This window comes from Carcharodon carcharias, chromosome 10 (genome assembly GCF_017639515.1).
Source record: "Carcharodon carcharias isolate sCarCar2 chromosome 10, sCarCar2.pri, whole genome shotgun sequence".
NCBI lineage: Eukaryota > Metazoa > Chordata > Chondrichthyes > Lamniformes > Lamnidae > Carcharodon > Carcharodon carcharias.
This window is the reverse complement of record NC_054476.1, coordinates 102,691,125-102,707,641: the sequence shown is the minus strand read 5'-3', so window position 1 is coordinate 102,707,641 and position 16,517 is coordinate 102,691,125. Positions and strand designations below refer to the sequence as shown.

The 16,517-nt window shown below is 52.7% G+C and overlaps 1 protein-coding gene across 6 annotated transcripts in view; it reads right to left on the bottom strand.

Moving 5' to 3' along the window:
• Nucleotides 1-15,738, bottom strand: part of celf1 (cugbp, Elav-like family member 1) — a 275,180-nt gene extending 259,442 nt beyond the window's left edge. For 2 of the 6 annotated variants that reach the window (XM_041196581.1, XM_041196580.1), the window contains exons 1-2: nt 15,543-15,737; nt 9,658-9,715 (exon numbers count right to left, since the gene is read on the bottom strand). The gene's annotated coding sequence lies outside the window, so the exon portion shown is untranslated. Of the gene's footprint in view, nt 1-9,657; nt 9,722-15,542 lie in introns of all 6 variants that reach the window. The other 4 variants (XM_041196578.1, XM_041196582.1, XM_041196584.1 and 1 more) reach the window with 3 other exon arrangements.
• Nucleotides 15,739-16,517: the final 779 nt, after the last annotated feature.

Below are 16,517 nucleotides of genomic sequence, written 5' to 3'. Positions count from 1 at the left end.
CATAGATAGGCAGGTGCTGCCAGGGGACTGGCAAGTTGCTAATTAAACCTCTGTTTTAAAATGGGTTAACCCTGGAACCACAAACCAGGCAGCCTTACTTGGAAGCAGTAATCTACAACAAAACTGCCATTTGGAAAATCATGGGTTAGCAAGTTAACAATAGAGCAATGGCTATGCCACACTGTGTCAACTTCATGCTATTACAATTACACAGCTCTTTCTTGAGACTTGTCCCTGCCTGGTTGACACACTGTAGCTAGAATTTTGAAAAATACATTTTTTTATTAAAGAGCTTCCATCGCACTGCCGAGGCTTTAGGCCAATCCACATCCAACAATGTGCTCTGAAAACTCTGCTCACATTTTGACAGTTGTGGCAAATTCATTCACAGCGGATGAGGCAATCCACAATATCTTAAAATATCCAAAAGCAAGGAACTCACTGCTCTTAAAAAAAAAAGACTATTTACACCATCTTTCAACCTTAATAGATCCTATAAAATAAGAGCAGGATGCAGATCTGTATCTTCACCAACAACTAATTTTTTCTTCCTTGGACTACACCCAATCTGTATACCAACTTTCACTAACATCTCTCCATTAGTTTTTCAGATTTTTTTGTTTACTGACAAATGGGGGAAAACATGACCTTCAGCAGCAGAGGTAATAAAACAAAAGTCAATACGGATTTGTTAGAAATCAGTTGTGCAGGACAAACCTGATTAAGTTTTTTGCTGAAGCACTGAAAATGGTTGAAGGAGGTCATGTGGTTGATGTTGTGAAGATGGACTTTCAAACAGTATTTAATGAAGAACCACATAACAGACCTCTTCAGAAAACTGAATCCCATGGGGTCAAGGGGGCAGCATGGACATGAAACTGGCTGGAAACAGACACCAGAGAGTACTGCTGACCAGTTGTTTTGGAGTGAAGTGTGTAATGGTCACTTAAAGGAGTCAGTAAGCTTTGTGTTATCTGACACTCTACCAACCAGAATCCTCCACTTAGCAGAATTTCTGATATTCCCCGAATATGAATTGCCTCTTTACCAACTGGAAACAAAGTTATCGAGAACCCGTACCTGTATACTGTATCATTTTATACATGACTTTATGTTTAATGTACTATTAAAAATCGAAAGTAAAAAAGATAAAAGTAAAAATAAAAAAACTGTTCTTTACTTCCTGAGTACTTGCAGATGAGTTCACGCTACAAATCTTACGCTGTATTCCATCAGTAAATGGAACGCTCCATTAACCGGCAACTTTGATAAACCAGCACCACCCACTCCCAGCACATACCAGATGATAATGGTTTTACTGTATAGATAAATTAACTTGACTTGAGTATATAGGACTTAATTTAAAAGCTTGCAGATGACAGGAAACTAGTAATTGTAAAGAGTGAAGAGGAGAGTAAATTTCAGAAGAACACGAGGATGGTGGAAGTGGAAACAATCAATGATTTCAAAATGAGATTGGAAGGGCACTTGAAAGAAATAAACCTGCAGGACTACGGGGATGGGGGTGTGGGAAAGGGTGGAACTGGTTGCTCCAAGGAGAGCAGCATGGCCTCAGTGGGCTGAATGGCCCTTTCTGTGACGTAATTGACTTTGACAATGAAATAGACACATGGCGGGTGCAATTTAATGCAAATTTGGTCAAAAGAGCCAACAGAGACAAAATGAAATAGCTGGTAATTTAATAGAGGGCGCAGGTATCTTTGAACGTTGGAGAAGGACGCTCACAAAAACTACATCAGGGATCCTTGGCTTTAGAGGCACAGGGTAAAAAAGCAAGGAATTTATACGAAACACTTCAAAAACACCGTTTAAATCACAGTGAGAATAGTGCGTCCAATTTAGAGCACCACACTTTAAGAAGGCAAGGTCTGAGAAAAGATGCATAGGAGATTTTGTTCATTAGCAGAGTACGAGGCACCTCAGCAGCGTGAAGATAAGAGAGATGATGCAGGTGTTGTTCTCCTTAGAACAGAAAAGGCTGATTGCAAATTTAATAGATGTATCTAAATTCGGGGTTTGGATAGAGTAATTAAGGAAACATCATTACAATGGTGAGGAGGATCAATAATAGCCAGACAAAGAATTCCAATAATTGGCAAAGGAATCAGCGGGGAGCTGAGGAGAATTCTTGAAACGAAGTGAATTGTTGGGACCGGAATGCTAAACCTCAAAGACGGCAGGAAGTTAACTCAATATGATCTGTTCCACTAGAGCTATACCTTGAGTGCCCTACCATCCATTCTTAATTAGCACATTCGTTTAGATAATATCACCAACTTTAATTTTAACACCTATGTGTTCTATTGTACTATTGTCGTTGACATCTTTTGATGAGCTGCTTCTATCACTGCTTGTTTGTCCCTACAACCACACCCCCGCCCCCCCGCTCCACCTCTTTGTCTCTCTATCTCTCCGCCCCCCCACACACACACCTTAAACCAGCTTATATTTCAACTCTTTCTTGGACTCGAACGCAAGTTCTGTCGAAGGGTCATGAGGACTCGAAACGTCAACTCTTTTCTTCTCCGCCGATGCTGCCAGACCTGCTGAGTTTTTCCAGGTAATTCTGTTTTTGTTTTATGATCAAAAAGGAATCTGATAACAGGTCCCTATCGCAATTTACACGAAAACCCAGACACACTCTGACCATCCTCATCACACTTTACACTATAAACCGACACACTCTCAGACACTGTTCACCATCCCCATCACACGATACACTATAAAACCCACATTGCAATAACCCACAGTCACAGCCACATTGTAATAACCCAGTCACAGCCAGGCCCCCTCACTGTAATAACCCAATCACAGCCAGGCCCCCTCACTGTAATAACCCACAGTCAGTCAGGCCCCCTCACTGTTATCACCCAGTTGCAGCCACTCCTCTTCACTGCAGTTACCCAGTCAGACTCGCCCTCTCACTGTAATAACTCAGTCACAGCCACTAACCCTGGCTGTAATAAACCACAGTCCTAGATACTACCCATGACAGTAATAACCCAAAGTCACAGCCACACCCCCTCACTATAACGAGAGACAGTCACAACTACTCCACCTCACCGTAATAACCCAGGTCACAGCCACTCTTTACTGTAATAACCCTGTCAGACACTCCCTCTCACTGGAATAGCCTACACTTACAGCCACTCGCCCTCACTGTAATAAGCCAGTCACAGGCACTCCCACATGCCTCACTGTAATAACCCAAGCACAGCCACTCCCACTCACTGTAAAAACCCAGTCAAGGCCATGCCCTCTCGCTGTAATAATCCAGTTGCAGCCACTCTCCTTCACTGTAATAGCCCAGTCACAGCCACTCCCCACCACTGTAAAAACCAGGCACAGCCATGTCCCCTCACTAATAACAGTCATAGCTCCTCCCTCACTTTAATAGCCCAGTCACAGTCCCTCCCCCTCACTGTAATCACCCAGTCACAGCCAAACCCCACCCCTGAAATAACCAGCTTTTCCCCCCTCACTGTAACAACGTAGTCATAGCCACTTCCCAATGAAATAATCCATCCACAGCCACTCCCCCCCACTGCATTCACCCAGTCACAGCCACTCCACCTTCACTGTAATAACCCCCAGTCACAGGCACTCTGCCTCACTGTAATAACCCCCAGTCACGCCCCTCACCATAATATCCAACAATTACAGCCACTCCCCCTCACTGCAAGACCCACTGTCACAGCCACTCTCCCTAACTGTAGTCACCCCATCACAGCCACTCCCACTCATTGTAATAACCCTCAGTCGCTCCCCCTCACTGTAATAGAAAAGTTACAGCACAGAGGAGGCCATTTGGCCCATCTTGTCCATGCCAGACCGAGGACACCAGGTGCCCTTTCTAATCTCACCTTCCTGCACCCGGCCCATAGCCCTGCAGCTTATTACACTTAAGGTGCAGATCCAGGTACTTTTTAAGAGTTTAGAGTTTCTGCCTCTACCACCAACTTGGGCAACGAATTCCAGACACCCACTACCCTCTGCCTAAAAATGTTCTTCCTCATGTCCCCCCCTACACCTTCTGCCACTTATCTTGAATCTATGTCTCCTGGTTCTAGAATTCTCCACCAAGAGAAACAATTTTATCCTGTCCACTCTATCTATTCCCCTCATAATTTTGTACACCTCAATCAAGTCACCTCTCAGCCTTCTTTGTTCTAAGGAAAATAACCCCAACCCATCCATTCTCTTCTCGTAGCTACACTTTTCTAACCCAGGCAACATTCTTGTAAACCTCCTCTGCACTCTCTCCAGAGCTATTACGTCCTTCCTGTAATGTGGTGACCAGAACTGCACACAATGCTCCAGTTGTGGCCTCACCAGTGTTTTATACAATTCCAACACTATATCCTTACTTTTATAACCTACAGTCATAGCCAGTCCCCCTCGCTGCAATAAACCAGTCCCAGCCACATCCTCACTGTAATAACCCAGTCACAGCCACTCGCCCTCACTGTAATCACCCAGTCACATCCACTCCATCTCACAATAATAACCCAGTCACATCCACTCCTTCTCTCAGTAATAACCCAGTCACATCCAATCCCCCTCACTGCAATAACCCACAGTTACAGGCACTCCCCTTCACTGTGATAGCCCAGTCACAGCCATGCCCCCTCACTGTAATAACCCACTGTCACACACAGACCCCCTCACTGTAATGACCCAGTCACAACCATGTGCCCTCACTGTATTAAGTCTGTCACAGCCATGCACCCTCACTAATAGCCCAGTCACAGCCACTCCCTCCCACTGTAAGCACCGAGTCACAACCAAGCACCTTGCTGTAATAACCCAGAAACAGCCACACCCCGCCACTGTAAAAACCAGCCGTTTCCCCCTCACTGTAACGACGCAGTCACAGCCACTCCCCAATGAACTAACACATCCACAGCCACACCCCCTCACTGTAATAACCTAGTCACAGCCACTCCCCTCACTGTAATAACCTAGTTACAGCCACTCCCCTCACGGTAAGAACTCAGTCACAGCCACACCTCCTCACTATAATAATCTAGTCACAGACACTCCCCTCACTGTAGTAACCCGCTATCACAGCCATTTCGCCTCACTGTAATTACGCTCAGTCACTCCCCTTCACTGTAATAACCCACAATCACAGCCACTCCCTCTCACGGTAATCACCAAGTCACAGCTACTCCCCCTCACTGCAACGGCCCAAAGTCACAGGCACCCCCACTTCATTGTAAAAATAGCCCAGTCACAGCCACTCCCCCTCACGGCAATAACTCAGTCAGATCCACACCCCCTCACTGTAACCCACAGTCACATCCACTCCCACTCACTTTAATAATCCACAATCACAGTCACTCTCCCCTACTGCAATCACCCACAATCACATCCACACCCCCTCACTGTAATGGTCCACAGTTACAGGCACTCTCCTTCACTGTAATAGCCCAGTCACAGCCATGCGCCCTCACTGTAATAATGCAGTCACAGTCACTCCCCCTCACTGTAATAATCAACACTGAAATAGCACAAGGTCACAGGCACTCCCCTTCATTGTAACAGCCCAGTCACAGCCATGCACCCTCACTGTAACAACCCCCAGTCACAGCCACTCCCCCTCACTGTAATAACCCCCAGTCACAGCCACACCCTCTCACGGTAATAACCCCCAGTCACAGCCACTCCCTCTCACGGTAATAACCCCCAGTCACAGCCACTCCCTCTCACGGTAATAACCCCCAGTCACAGCCACTCCCTCTCACGGTAATAACCCCCAGTCACAGCCACTCCCTCTCACGGCAATAACCCCCAGTCACAGCCACTCCCTCTCACGGTAATAACCCTCAGTCAAAGCCGCTCCCTCTCACGGTAATAACCCCCAGTCACAGCCACTCCCTCTCACGGTAATAACCCCCAGTCACAGCCACTCCCCATCACTGTAATAACTCACAGTTCAAGCCATTCCCCACGACTGTAATAACCGTGTCACAGCCATTCCCCCTCACTGTAATAACCCACACTGAAATGGTAGTCACAGGCACACCCCTTCATTGTAATAGCCCAGTCACAGCCATGTGCCCTCACTGTAATAACCCAGTCACAGCTATGTTCCCTCACTGTAATAACCCCCCCTCACCGTTACAACCCACAATCACAGCCACTCCACCCTCACTGTAATAACCCCCAATCACAGCCACTCCACCCTCACTGTAATAAACCCCAGTCAGGGCCACTCCACCCTCACTGTAATAAACCCCAGTCAGGGCTACTCCACCCTCACTGTAATAACCCCCAGTCACAACCACTCCACCCTCACTGTAATAACCCCCAGTCACAACCACTCCACCCTCACTGTAATAACCCCCAGTCAGGGCCACTCCACCCTCACTGTAATAACCCCCAGTCAGGGCCACTCCACCCTCACTGTAATAACCCCCAGTCAGGGCCACTCTACCCTCACTGTAATAATCCCCAGTCAGGGCCACTCCACCCTCACTGTAATAACCCCCAGTCACAGCCACTCCACCCTCACTGTAATAACCCCCAGTCACAGCCACACCACCTTCATTGTAATAACCCCCAGTCACAGCCACTCCACCCTCATTGTAATAACCCCCAGTCACAGCAACACCACCCTCATTGTAATAACCCCCAGTCACAGCCACTCCACCCTCATTGTAATAACCCCCAGTCACAGCCACTCCACCCTCATTGTAATAACACCCAGTCACAGCCACTCCACCCTCATTGTAATAACACCCAGTCACAGCCACACCACCCTCATTGTAATAACCCCCAGTCACAGCCACTCCACCCTCATTGTAATAACCCCCAGTCACAGCCACTCCACCCTCATTGTAATAACCCCCAGTCACAGCCACTCCACCCTCATTGTAATAACCCCCAGTCACAGCCACTCCACCCTCATCGTAATAACCCCCAGTCACAACCACTCCACCCTCACTGTAATAACCCCCAGTCACAACCACTTGACCATTAGTATAATAACTGCAATTCTTCCTAGATCATCTGGAGCGGACACCGGCTGCCTGTCAGCAGCATAACATTGTCAGGCCGAGGTCTTGGTTCATTGCATCACCACAATCATCGTATCAATGATACGATGGTAATATCATGATACCATCGTATCAATCCAGGTTTCCACACTAACATAGAGTGGCAATAGAACACAATTCTCAACACGGACCTCCACAGACATCAGTCCAGACAACATCACTCAAGTAGCAGAGCCCAAGATCTCAATGTCTAAGTGAGGACTCTCAGTTTGCTCCTGAATCTGTGCAACATCATGGCAGTAGTCTGGTCAAGCCATGAGTGGGACCATTGCTCATCAACCACATTGCTGCTAACGTCTTTTCTATGTCAGCAGCATTCTCTTGCTGAGTGCAAGAGGATAGCATAACCCAAGGGTTCCAACATCAGGACTTGGCTCCAAGTACACGAACTTGGAACACGTGGAATAAATGGACAGTATTTTCTAGCAAGCTCTTATTTATCCAACAGCACCTCCTTCTGGCTCAGAAAATGGTTAACACATGGTAGATGAATGGATATCATGAGCAGAAGGAAGCATACGTATGATACATATACACAACTGTGCAACAAACACATGAAGAAATTCTCAGTAACTCTATCAACAGGCTGCGCCTTCCTCCCAATTGTAACCCTTTCAACTCCATTGGGGCCCAGGTGGCAAATGCTATTCATGCAGCAGTCCCAGTCACAGGCATCTTTCCATCTCCAAGTACAGACCTACTAGAAATGGGGCAGGGGGGCTGTGTCACACATGAACAGAAGGCACAAGCAGGCCACCGACCAAGCTGATCAAACAGCAAACAGAAAGTTCAGTCAGGTTGCATACTGACTCCTTGCTTCATCTGAATGTGTCCCTTACTGCCTCGAAGGAGCAGGCATGGGTTCCCACTTCCCTCCTTGGGAAATCACTATCAGCTGTAACAGTGGGTGTAGTGCATGTCTATCAGTGAGGGGCTGTGTGTGTGGAGAGTGCACTGTCAGCAGTGTAGGACAGACAGTGAGGAGCTGTGTGTGTTCGTGTGCACTGTCAGCTCTAACCCTGTGTACAATGTGGGTCTATCAGTGAGGGGGTGCGTGTGTGGAGAGTGCAAGGTCAGCTGTAAAACTGGGTACATATTTATGTCCTTCCTTAAATAAGGAGACCAATACTGCACACAACATTCCAGATGTGGTCTCACCAGTGCCCTGTACAACTGAAGCATTACCTCCCAGCTTTTGTATTCAATTCCCCTCGCCACAAATGATAGCATTCTATCAATTTTCCTAATTACCTGTTGTACCGGCATGCTAACCTTTTGCAATCATGCACTTGGACACCCCAGAGCTCTGCAATCTCTCATCATTTAGACAATATGCTTCTTTTATTCTCCTGCCAAAAAGGAGAATTTCACATTTGTACACATTGTACTACATTTGCCAGATCTTTGCCCACTCACTTAACCTATGTTACTTTGTAGTCTCCTTACATTTTCTCACAATTTACTTTCCTATCTGACTTTGTGCCATCAGAAAATGTAGCTACCCCAGCACAGATCCCTGTGGCACATCACTCATCACATCCTGCCAACCAGAAAATGATCCATGCATGCCTACTTTCTGTTTCCTGTTAGCTAGCCAATCCTCTATCCATGTCAATATGTTAGCAAAATCTATCCAAGTCTGACCATGCTATTGGACATAGGATCATCTTTCTAGTAAATTTCATCCGTGAAGTCTGAGAAGAGTCAAACCTTCCTCAGTATCCAACTGACGGGCTTCCAGCTCACAAAATACTTCTGAGTTCACTTTTGTGAGGAAGCTACAATGCCAAGACCACACCTTATGTCCTCTTTGGTAGGGACCTATCTCGTGTCCACCAATCCACTTCATTCTTCTACTACTCATAAGGTTCAGACTCTGAGAACATCGGTCAGTAGCCATACCCTGACAACTAACTAATTCTGCCATTCTTCACAAATGCTACTCAGATTGTAATATTCAGTCTTAAAATAAAACGTCTTACTTTCCAACTTTCACCTTTGGATAACCATTCACTGCTACCACATTATACTCCTGGCAGCCAGTTGGTGAAGGAGACAACCAGAAGTCAACCCATACTCAGTTTCAGATTTATTGGCAATGTGAAACATTACAAATGCATAACTCCTAACAATGAAACCCAATGTTACAAAGTGTTTCTTTATATCTGCACAAGTAATCATCAAACAAATGTCCCCCTCTTGTATTTCCTTCATTTATATAATTAACAACTACCTATAGTGACACAGGAAGACCCTCATAAACCCATGAATTTGAAACAGACAACACAAGATGAGGTTGTGTTGCAGGAAGCTGCACTTTGAGGTCAAAGCAGCATGGACATTGGTTAAGTTGCCACTCCTCACTACATGCCAATCCTGTATGCTGCCATCACCTGCAATACAAGGCTACAGCTGACAAGTTTAAAAAGTATCCCCAGTATAGAATGTTTGCTTCATTTAAATTGAAATCAAGGTCCAAATCCTCTTCATACAAATCCATACTGGACAGCAGTCAACAAATAACCTGACACCAGCCTCCCCACCAGCCATGAAAACATATTTTAAGAACACTTACCTTGAAGCCCTCCTCGAGTAACTCACGCTGCTGCTGCCTTTTGCTCACTCGCTGCCCTCTATACCTTTGTAGAAAACAAAAAATCTCATTCAGCCAAGGTCAAAATTTGCCAAGTAGCTTCAAGTGGTTTCACACAGACACCCAGTTTACACTGACAGCAGCTATAACAAGGCTGGCTGCACTGCACACACTGTGTGCTTAAACCAGGAAAGCTGCTGTTCCTCTCAGCCTGATTGTAAAATCAAATGACACCTCGTGCAGCAATGTTACTACTTTGCATGGTTTCTGTTTATAGCTCAGCCATGGTAGCACCATTGCAGAGTCAGGAGGTTGCAGGTTCAAGTCGCAAGCAAGTGACTTTGGAATGGAAGGCAGCACTGAGGAACCCGAGCCGGCATCACGCCGTGGGGGGATTGGCACCAAGGTGATGCCGCGCCTTCGGGACTGAGGTGGCACCACGCCATTGGGGGATCGGCACCGAGGCGGCGCCGCGCCTCTGGAGGATCAGCAACGAGGCAGTGCTGTGCCGTCGGAGGATCAGCACTGAGGTGGCGCCATGCCATTGGGGGATCAGCACCGAGGCGGCGCCGCACCGTCGGGGGATCGGCACCAAGGCAGCACTGCACCGTCTATATTAATCCTTCAGCCAATAACTAAAGAGATTTTCTGGTCATTTATCGGACTGTTTAACACGGACTCTCAGTGCACAAATTGGCTCTCATGCATCGGTCAGAAAGTTCAATGTTCTTCACCATCCAGAAACCATTTCAGGATACGTTATGGTGATGAAAGGCTTAAGATAATTACAAGGTCTATCCTTTTTAATCCACACTTTGGCAGCATCATCTGAAAAGGAAACAATATCTTCAGTGGTTTTCCCCAAGCCTCCAAAAGCAGATCCAATCCCCATGTCAGACTGAGTCAATGGATTACCACTGAATAGCAGTCAGGTATGATTGGATCAGGGGCAGTCAGTATCCTGAAGCATGGCCTGAGTCCAGGTAATAGAGACAGCATGTCAGAAAGGAAGGAGGTTTCAAACTAAATGGTCACTGTTTCATTCAACTGGTATCTGAAGAGCTAATGTTTTCAACAATGGAATTTCAGGGACAGGCATTTGATCAGAGGAGGAAGGTGGTCATCGATGAGCCAGCTCCACTGAGCCCCTAAAGACTCCATCATCTTTACAATGAAGATACAAGAGCAGGAAAGCAATCATTACTCCTTTCCTGATCTTTTAAAGGCTGGCTTGGTGATATGAGGTCGAGTCACTGAGCATCAGCAGATCCACTAAATTCAGACACTGAAGTCAAGCTCCAAAACGTGAACTGTAAGGGCTCATTTGAAGCAATTCAAAGACAGAGAGACTCCAATTAGAGACAATTAGAATTGATAGTGGAATCAGACATCAGCACTGCAAACTCTTTCCACAGATCCATCCATCGTTTCACACACAGCACATACAAGCAAACACAGAGCATCACAGTCCCAAAGGATAGAGATAAAATCAACAACAGGTGCACACTCCTCTGAAAATGTTATACACCAGACTTCAGATGGGTGTTCACGCCATTTGGCAGTAGCTTCATCATCATCAGTGGACGCTTAATATCATTTTTTAAAAATTGAATTCAAATGTTACCATCTGCTGTGCTGGGGTTCGAATTCATGTTCCCAGAGCAATACACTGGATCTTTGGTTACTAATCCACTACGCCAACCCCCAACACCAGGCGCCACCTGAACCAAAGCAAACCAAACAAAGCTGGCCAATTGTGAAATAACACAAACTGACGAAAGGTTGTGACTGGAGACGACATTTGAACAGCCCTGTCCAGGCACTGCAAACAAAACAAGCAATAAGAATAACCTTCCACTTCTATTGTGGCACAGATGACCATAGGCAATGGCAGCCAATGAAGTGTGCTTCATGAAGTGTTGTCACTGCTGGAAAGTAGAAACACGGGAACAAAAAGAAAGCAACCGACAGTCAGACCCAGAAGCAGCAATGAGACAATAACCAGCTAATTTGTTCCAGTGACCTAGATGATATTCTCCAGAATACAGGTGAACACCACAGATCCTCAACAAATACTGAAATGGGGTCTTCTACATTCAACTCAGTTTTCAAAAGGAGCACTGCCTCGCTGTTCCCCCACTCCCCATTCCCCCAACACCTCCCTCGTCCCCATTCCCCCAACACCTCCCTCGTCCCCATTCCCCCCTCCCCAACCATGATTCCCCGACCCGCTCCCCACCATGTTCCTCCCCCTCGTATCCCTCCCACCCCCCCCGTATCCCTCCCACCGCCCCCCCATATCCCTCCCACCCCCGTGTCCCTCCCCCTCCCCATGTCTCTTCCCCGTGTCCCTCCCCTCCCCTGTTTCTCTCCCCCGTGTCCCTCCCCCTCCCCCGTTTCTCGCCCCCGTGTCCCTCCCCCTCCCCCGTTTCTCGCCCCCGTGTCCCTCCCCTTCCCCTGCCCCCAGGTCCCTCCCCCTCCCCTGGGTCCCTCCCCCGTGTTCCCCTCCCCCTCCCCCTCGTTCCCCTCCCCCGCCCCCCCCGTGTTCTTCCCCCTCCGCCATGTTCCCCTCCTCCTCCCCCTCCCGTGTCCCCCTCCCTCCGCCATGCTCCCCTCCTCCTCACCCTCCCGTGTCCCCCTCCCCTTCCCCCAGGTCCCTCTCCTGTGTTCCCCTCCCCCTCCCTCCCCCCCATCCCCCTCCCCCACCCCCTCCCCGTGTTCCCCTTCCCGTCCCCCGTGTTCCTCTCCCCCTCCCCCGTTCCTCCCCCACCCCCATATTCCCCTCCCCCTCCCCGTCCCCGTGTTCCCCTGCCCCTCCCCCGTGTTCCCCTCCCCTTCCCCGTGTTCCCCTCCCCTTCCCCGTCCCCCGTGTTCCCCTCCCCCTGCCCCTCCCCCGGCCCCTCCCCCGTGTTCCCCTCCCCCTGCCCCTCCCCCGTGTTCCCCTCCTCCTCCCCCTCCCCGTGTTCCCCTCCTCCTCCCCCTCCCCGTGTTCCCCTCCCCCGTGTTCCCCTCCCCCGTGTTCCCCTCCCCGTCCCTCGTGTTCCTCCCCGTCCGTGTTCCCCTCCCCCTCGTTCCTCCCTGTCCCCCATGTTCCCCTCCCCCTCCCCATCGGTCTTCCCCGTCCCCGTGTTCCCCTCCCATTCCCCTCCCCCTCCCGTGTTCCCCTCGTTCCTCCCCCCTCCCCCGTGTTCCTCCCCTTCACCCTCCCCCTCCCCCGTGTTCCTCCCCCCCCCCCGTCGTTCCTCCCCCTCCACCCCCCTCCCCCCCGTCGTTCCTCCCCCTGCCCCCTTCCCCTCCCCCCTCGTTCCTCCCCTTCCCCTCCCCCCTCCCCCCCCCCGTCGTTCCTCCCCCTGCCCCCTTCCCCTCCCCCCTCGTTCCTCCCCTTCCCCTCCCCCCTCCCCCCCCCGTCGTTCCTCCCCCTGCCCCCTTCCCCTCCCCCCTCGTTCCTCCCCTTCCCCTCCCCCCTCCCCCGTCGTTCCTCCCCCTCCACCCCCCTCCCCCCTCCCCGCCGTCGTTCCTCCCCCTCCACCCCCCTCCCCCCTCCCCCCCGTCGTTCCTCCCCCTGCCCCCTCCCCCTCCCCCGTCGTTCCTCCCCCGTTGTTCATCCCCCTGCCTCCTTCCCCTCCCCCCTCGTTCCTCCCCTCCCCCTCCCCCCTCGTTCCTCCCCTTCCCCTCCTCCTCCCCTTCCCCTTCCCCTTCCCCTCCTCCTCCCCTTCCCCTTCCCCTCCCCCCTCGTTCCTCCCCCTCCCCCTCCCCCTCGTTCCTCCCCCTCCCCTCCTCCTCCCCTCCCCCTTCCCCTTCCCCTCCTCCTCCCCTTCCCCTCCCCCCTCGTTCCTCCCCCTCCCCCTCCCCCCTCCCCCTCGTTCCTCCCCCTCCCCCTCCCCCTCGTTCCTCCCCCTCCCCCCTCCCCCTCGTTCCTCCCCCTCCCCCCTCCCCCTCGTTCCTCCCCTTCCCCCCTCCCCCCTCCCCCCCGTCGTTCCTCCCCCTCCACCCCCCTCCCCCCTCCCCCCTCCCCCCCGTCGTTCCTCCCCCTGCCCCCTCCCCCTCCCCCGTCGTTCCTCCCCCGTTGTTCATCCCCCTGCCTCCTTCCCCTCCCCCCTCGTTCCTCCCCTCCCCCTCCCCCCTCGTTCCTCCCCTTCCCCTCCTCCTCCCCTTCCCCTTCCCCTTCCCCTCCTCCTCCCCTTCCCCTTCCCCTCCCCCCTCGTTCCTCCCCCTTCCCCTCCCCCTCGTTCCTCCCCTTCCCCTCCTCCTCCCCTCCCCCTTCCCCTTCCCCTCCTCCTCCCCTTCCCCTCCCCCCTCGTTCCTCCCCCTCCCCCTCCCCCCTCCCCCTCGTTCCTCCCCCTCCCCCCTCCCCCTCGTTCCTCCCCCTCCCCCCTCCCCCTCGTTCCTCCCCTTCCCCCCTCCCCCCTCCCCCCCGTCGTTCCTCCCCCTCCACCCCCCTCCCCCCTCCCCCCCGTCGTTCCTCCCCCTGCCCCCTCCCCCTCCCCCGTCGTTCCTCCCCCGTTGTTCATCCCCCTGCCTCCTTCCCCTCCCCCCTCGTTCCTCCCCTCCCCCTCCCCCCTCGTTCCTCCCCTTCCCCTCCTCCTCCCCTTCCCCTTCCCCTCCTCCTCCCCTTCCCCTTCCCCTCCCCCCTCGTTCCTCCCCCTCCCCCTCGTTCCTCCCCCTCCCCTCCCCCTTCCCCTTCCCCTCCTCCTCCCCTTCCCCTCCCCCCTCGTTCCTCCCCCTCCCCCTCCCCCCTCCCCCTCGTTCCTCCCCCTCCCCTCCTCCTCCCCTCCCCCTTCCCCTTCCCCTCCTCCTCCCCTTCCCCTCCCCCCTCGTTCCTCCCCCTCCCCCTCCCCCCTCCCCCTCGTTCCTCCCCCTCCCCCCTCCCCCTCGTTCCTCCCCCTCCCCCCTCCCCCTCGTTCCTCCCCTTCCCCCCTCCCCCTCGTTCCTCCCCCTCGTTCCTCCCCCTCCCCCCTCCCCTTCCCCCTCCCCCCTCCCCTTCCCCCTCGTTCCTCCCCTTCCCCCCCTCCCCCCCTCCCCTTCCCCCTCCCCCCTCCCCTTCCCCCTCGTTCCTCCCCTTCCCCCCTCCCCCTCCCCCTCCCCTTCCCCCTTCCCCCCTCCCCCCTCCCCCTCGTTCCTCCCCTTCCCCCCTCCCCCCTGTTCCTCCCCTTCCCCCTCCCCCTCCCCCTCGTTCCTCCCCTTCCCCCCTTCCCCCCTCCCCCCTCCCCTTCCCCTTCCCCCCTCCCCCTCCCCCTCGTTCCTCCCCTTCCCCCCTTCCCCCCTCCCCTTCCCCCCTTCCCCCCTCCCCTTCCCCCCTTCCCCCCTTCCCCCTCCCCCTCGTTCCTCCCCCTCCCCCTTCCCCCCTTCCCCCCTTCCCCCTCCCCCTCGTTCCTCCCCCTCCCCCCTCCCCCCTTCCCCCCTCCCCCTCGTTCCTCCCCTTCCCCCCCTCCCCCTCCCCTTCCCCCCTCCCCCTCCCCTCCTCCCCCTCGTTCCTCCCCTTCCCCCCTCCCCCCTGTTCCTCCCCTTCCCCCCTCCCCCCTGTTCCTCCCCTTCCCCCCTCCCCCCTGTTCCTCCCCTTCCCCCCTCCCCCCTGTTCCTCCCCTTCCCCCTCCCCCTCCCCCTCGTTCCTCCCCTTCCCCCTCCCCCTCCCCCTCGTTCCTCCCCTTCCCCCCTCCCCCTCGTTCCTCCCCTTCCTCCCATCCCCCCCTCCCCTCCCCCTCGTTCCTCCCCTTCCCCCCTCCCCCCCTCCCCCTCGTTCCTCCCCTTCCCCCCTCCCCCCCTCCCCCTCGTTCCTCCCCCTCGTTCCTCCCCTGCCCCCCTCCCCCCCTCCCCCCCGTTCCCCCCCGGTTCCTCCCCCCTCCCCCCCCCTCCACCGTGTTCCTCACCCTCTCTCTCTTACACCCCGGATTTCACGTCCTCTCTCCCGGTTTCTCACGTTCCCTTCACTCCGCTCTGTTTCTCTCTCGGCTCCGACAAGAAGACGCGCTCAAAATGGCCGAACTTCCGCTCCCAACAAACAGCCGGCAATTCAGACGGAGGTTGCGGCCGGAAGGCCACGCCTGGGCACCCAACATGGGGGCGCACCGCTTCCTCCTGTTCACCCAACATGGCGGCGCACCGTTCCCGTTTGGACGCCCAACATGGCGGTGCACCCCTGCCGACTGTTCACCCAACATGGCGTCGCACCCGTCTGACACCCAACATGGCGTTAGATTAAAATACTGACTGATGGGCGTGTCCGGAGAGGGGAGAGGAATAAGGGGATGAAGAGAAGCGGAATTACAAGACGAGACATGAGGGGAGGGATCGTGAGAGAGCGATTATCAGAGTCATATGGACTCGAAACGTTAACTCTGTCTCTCTCTCCACAGATGCTGTCAGACCTGCTGAGCTTTTCCAGCTATTTTTGTTTTTGTTTCAGATTTCCAACATCTGCAGTATTTTGCGTTTATCTTAGGAAAGGAAACATGTTGCGTGTAAACAGTTGGAGTTGTTGGTTGGGAATTCTTGCAGCTCAGTCATTTTCGGGCTTAGAAATATATAATTGTTCTTTCAAAATGTTCCGAGGCTTGTTAGAGCCACAAAATAAGGTCTTGCCCTTTTAAGAAAGGGGCGAGGAGAATGTTTTTTCTCTCAGAGGATAGAGAGTCTTTGGAACTCTCTTCCTGAAAAGGTGGTAGAAGGAGAGTCTTTGAATGTTTTTAAGGTATAACTAAGTAGATTCTTGATTAACAAGGGGCTGAAAGGTTATCGGGGGTAGGCAGGAATGTGGGGTTGAGGTTACATTCAGATCAGCCATGATCTTGTTGAAAGGAGGAGCAAGCTCAAGGGGCTGAGTGACCTTCACCTTACTCCTTGTT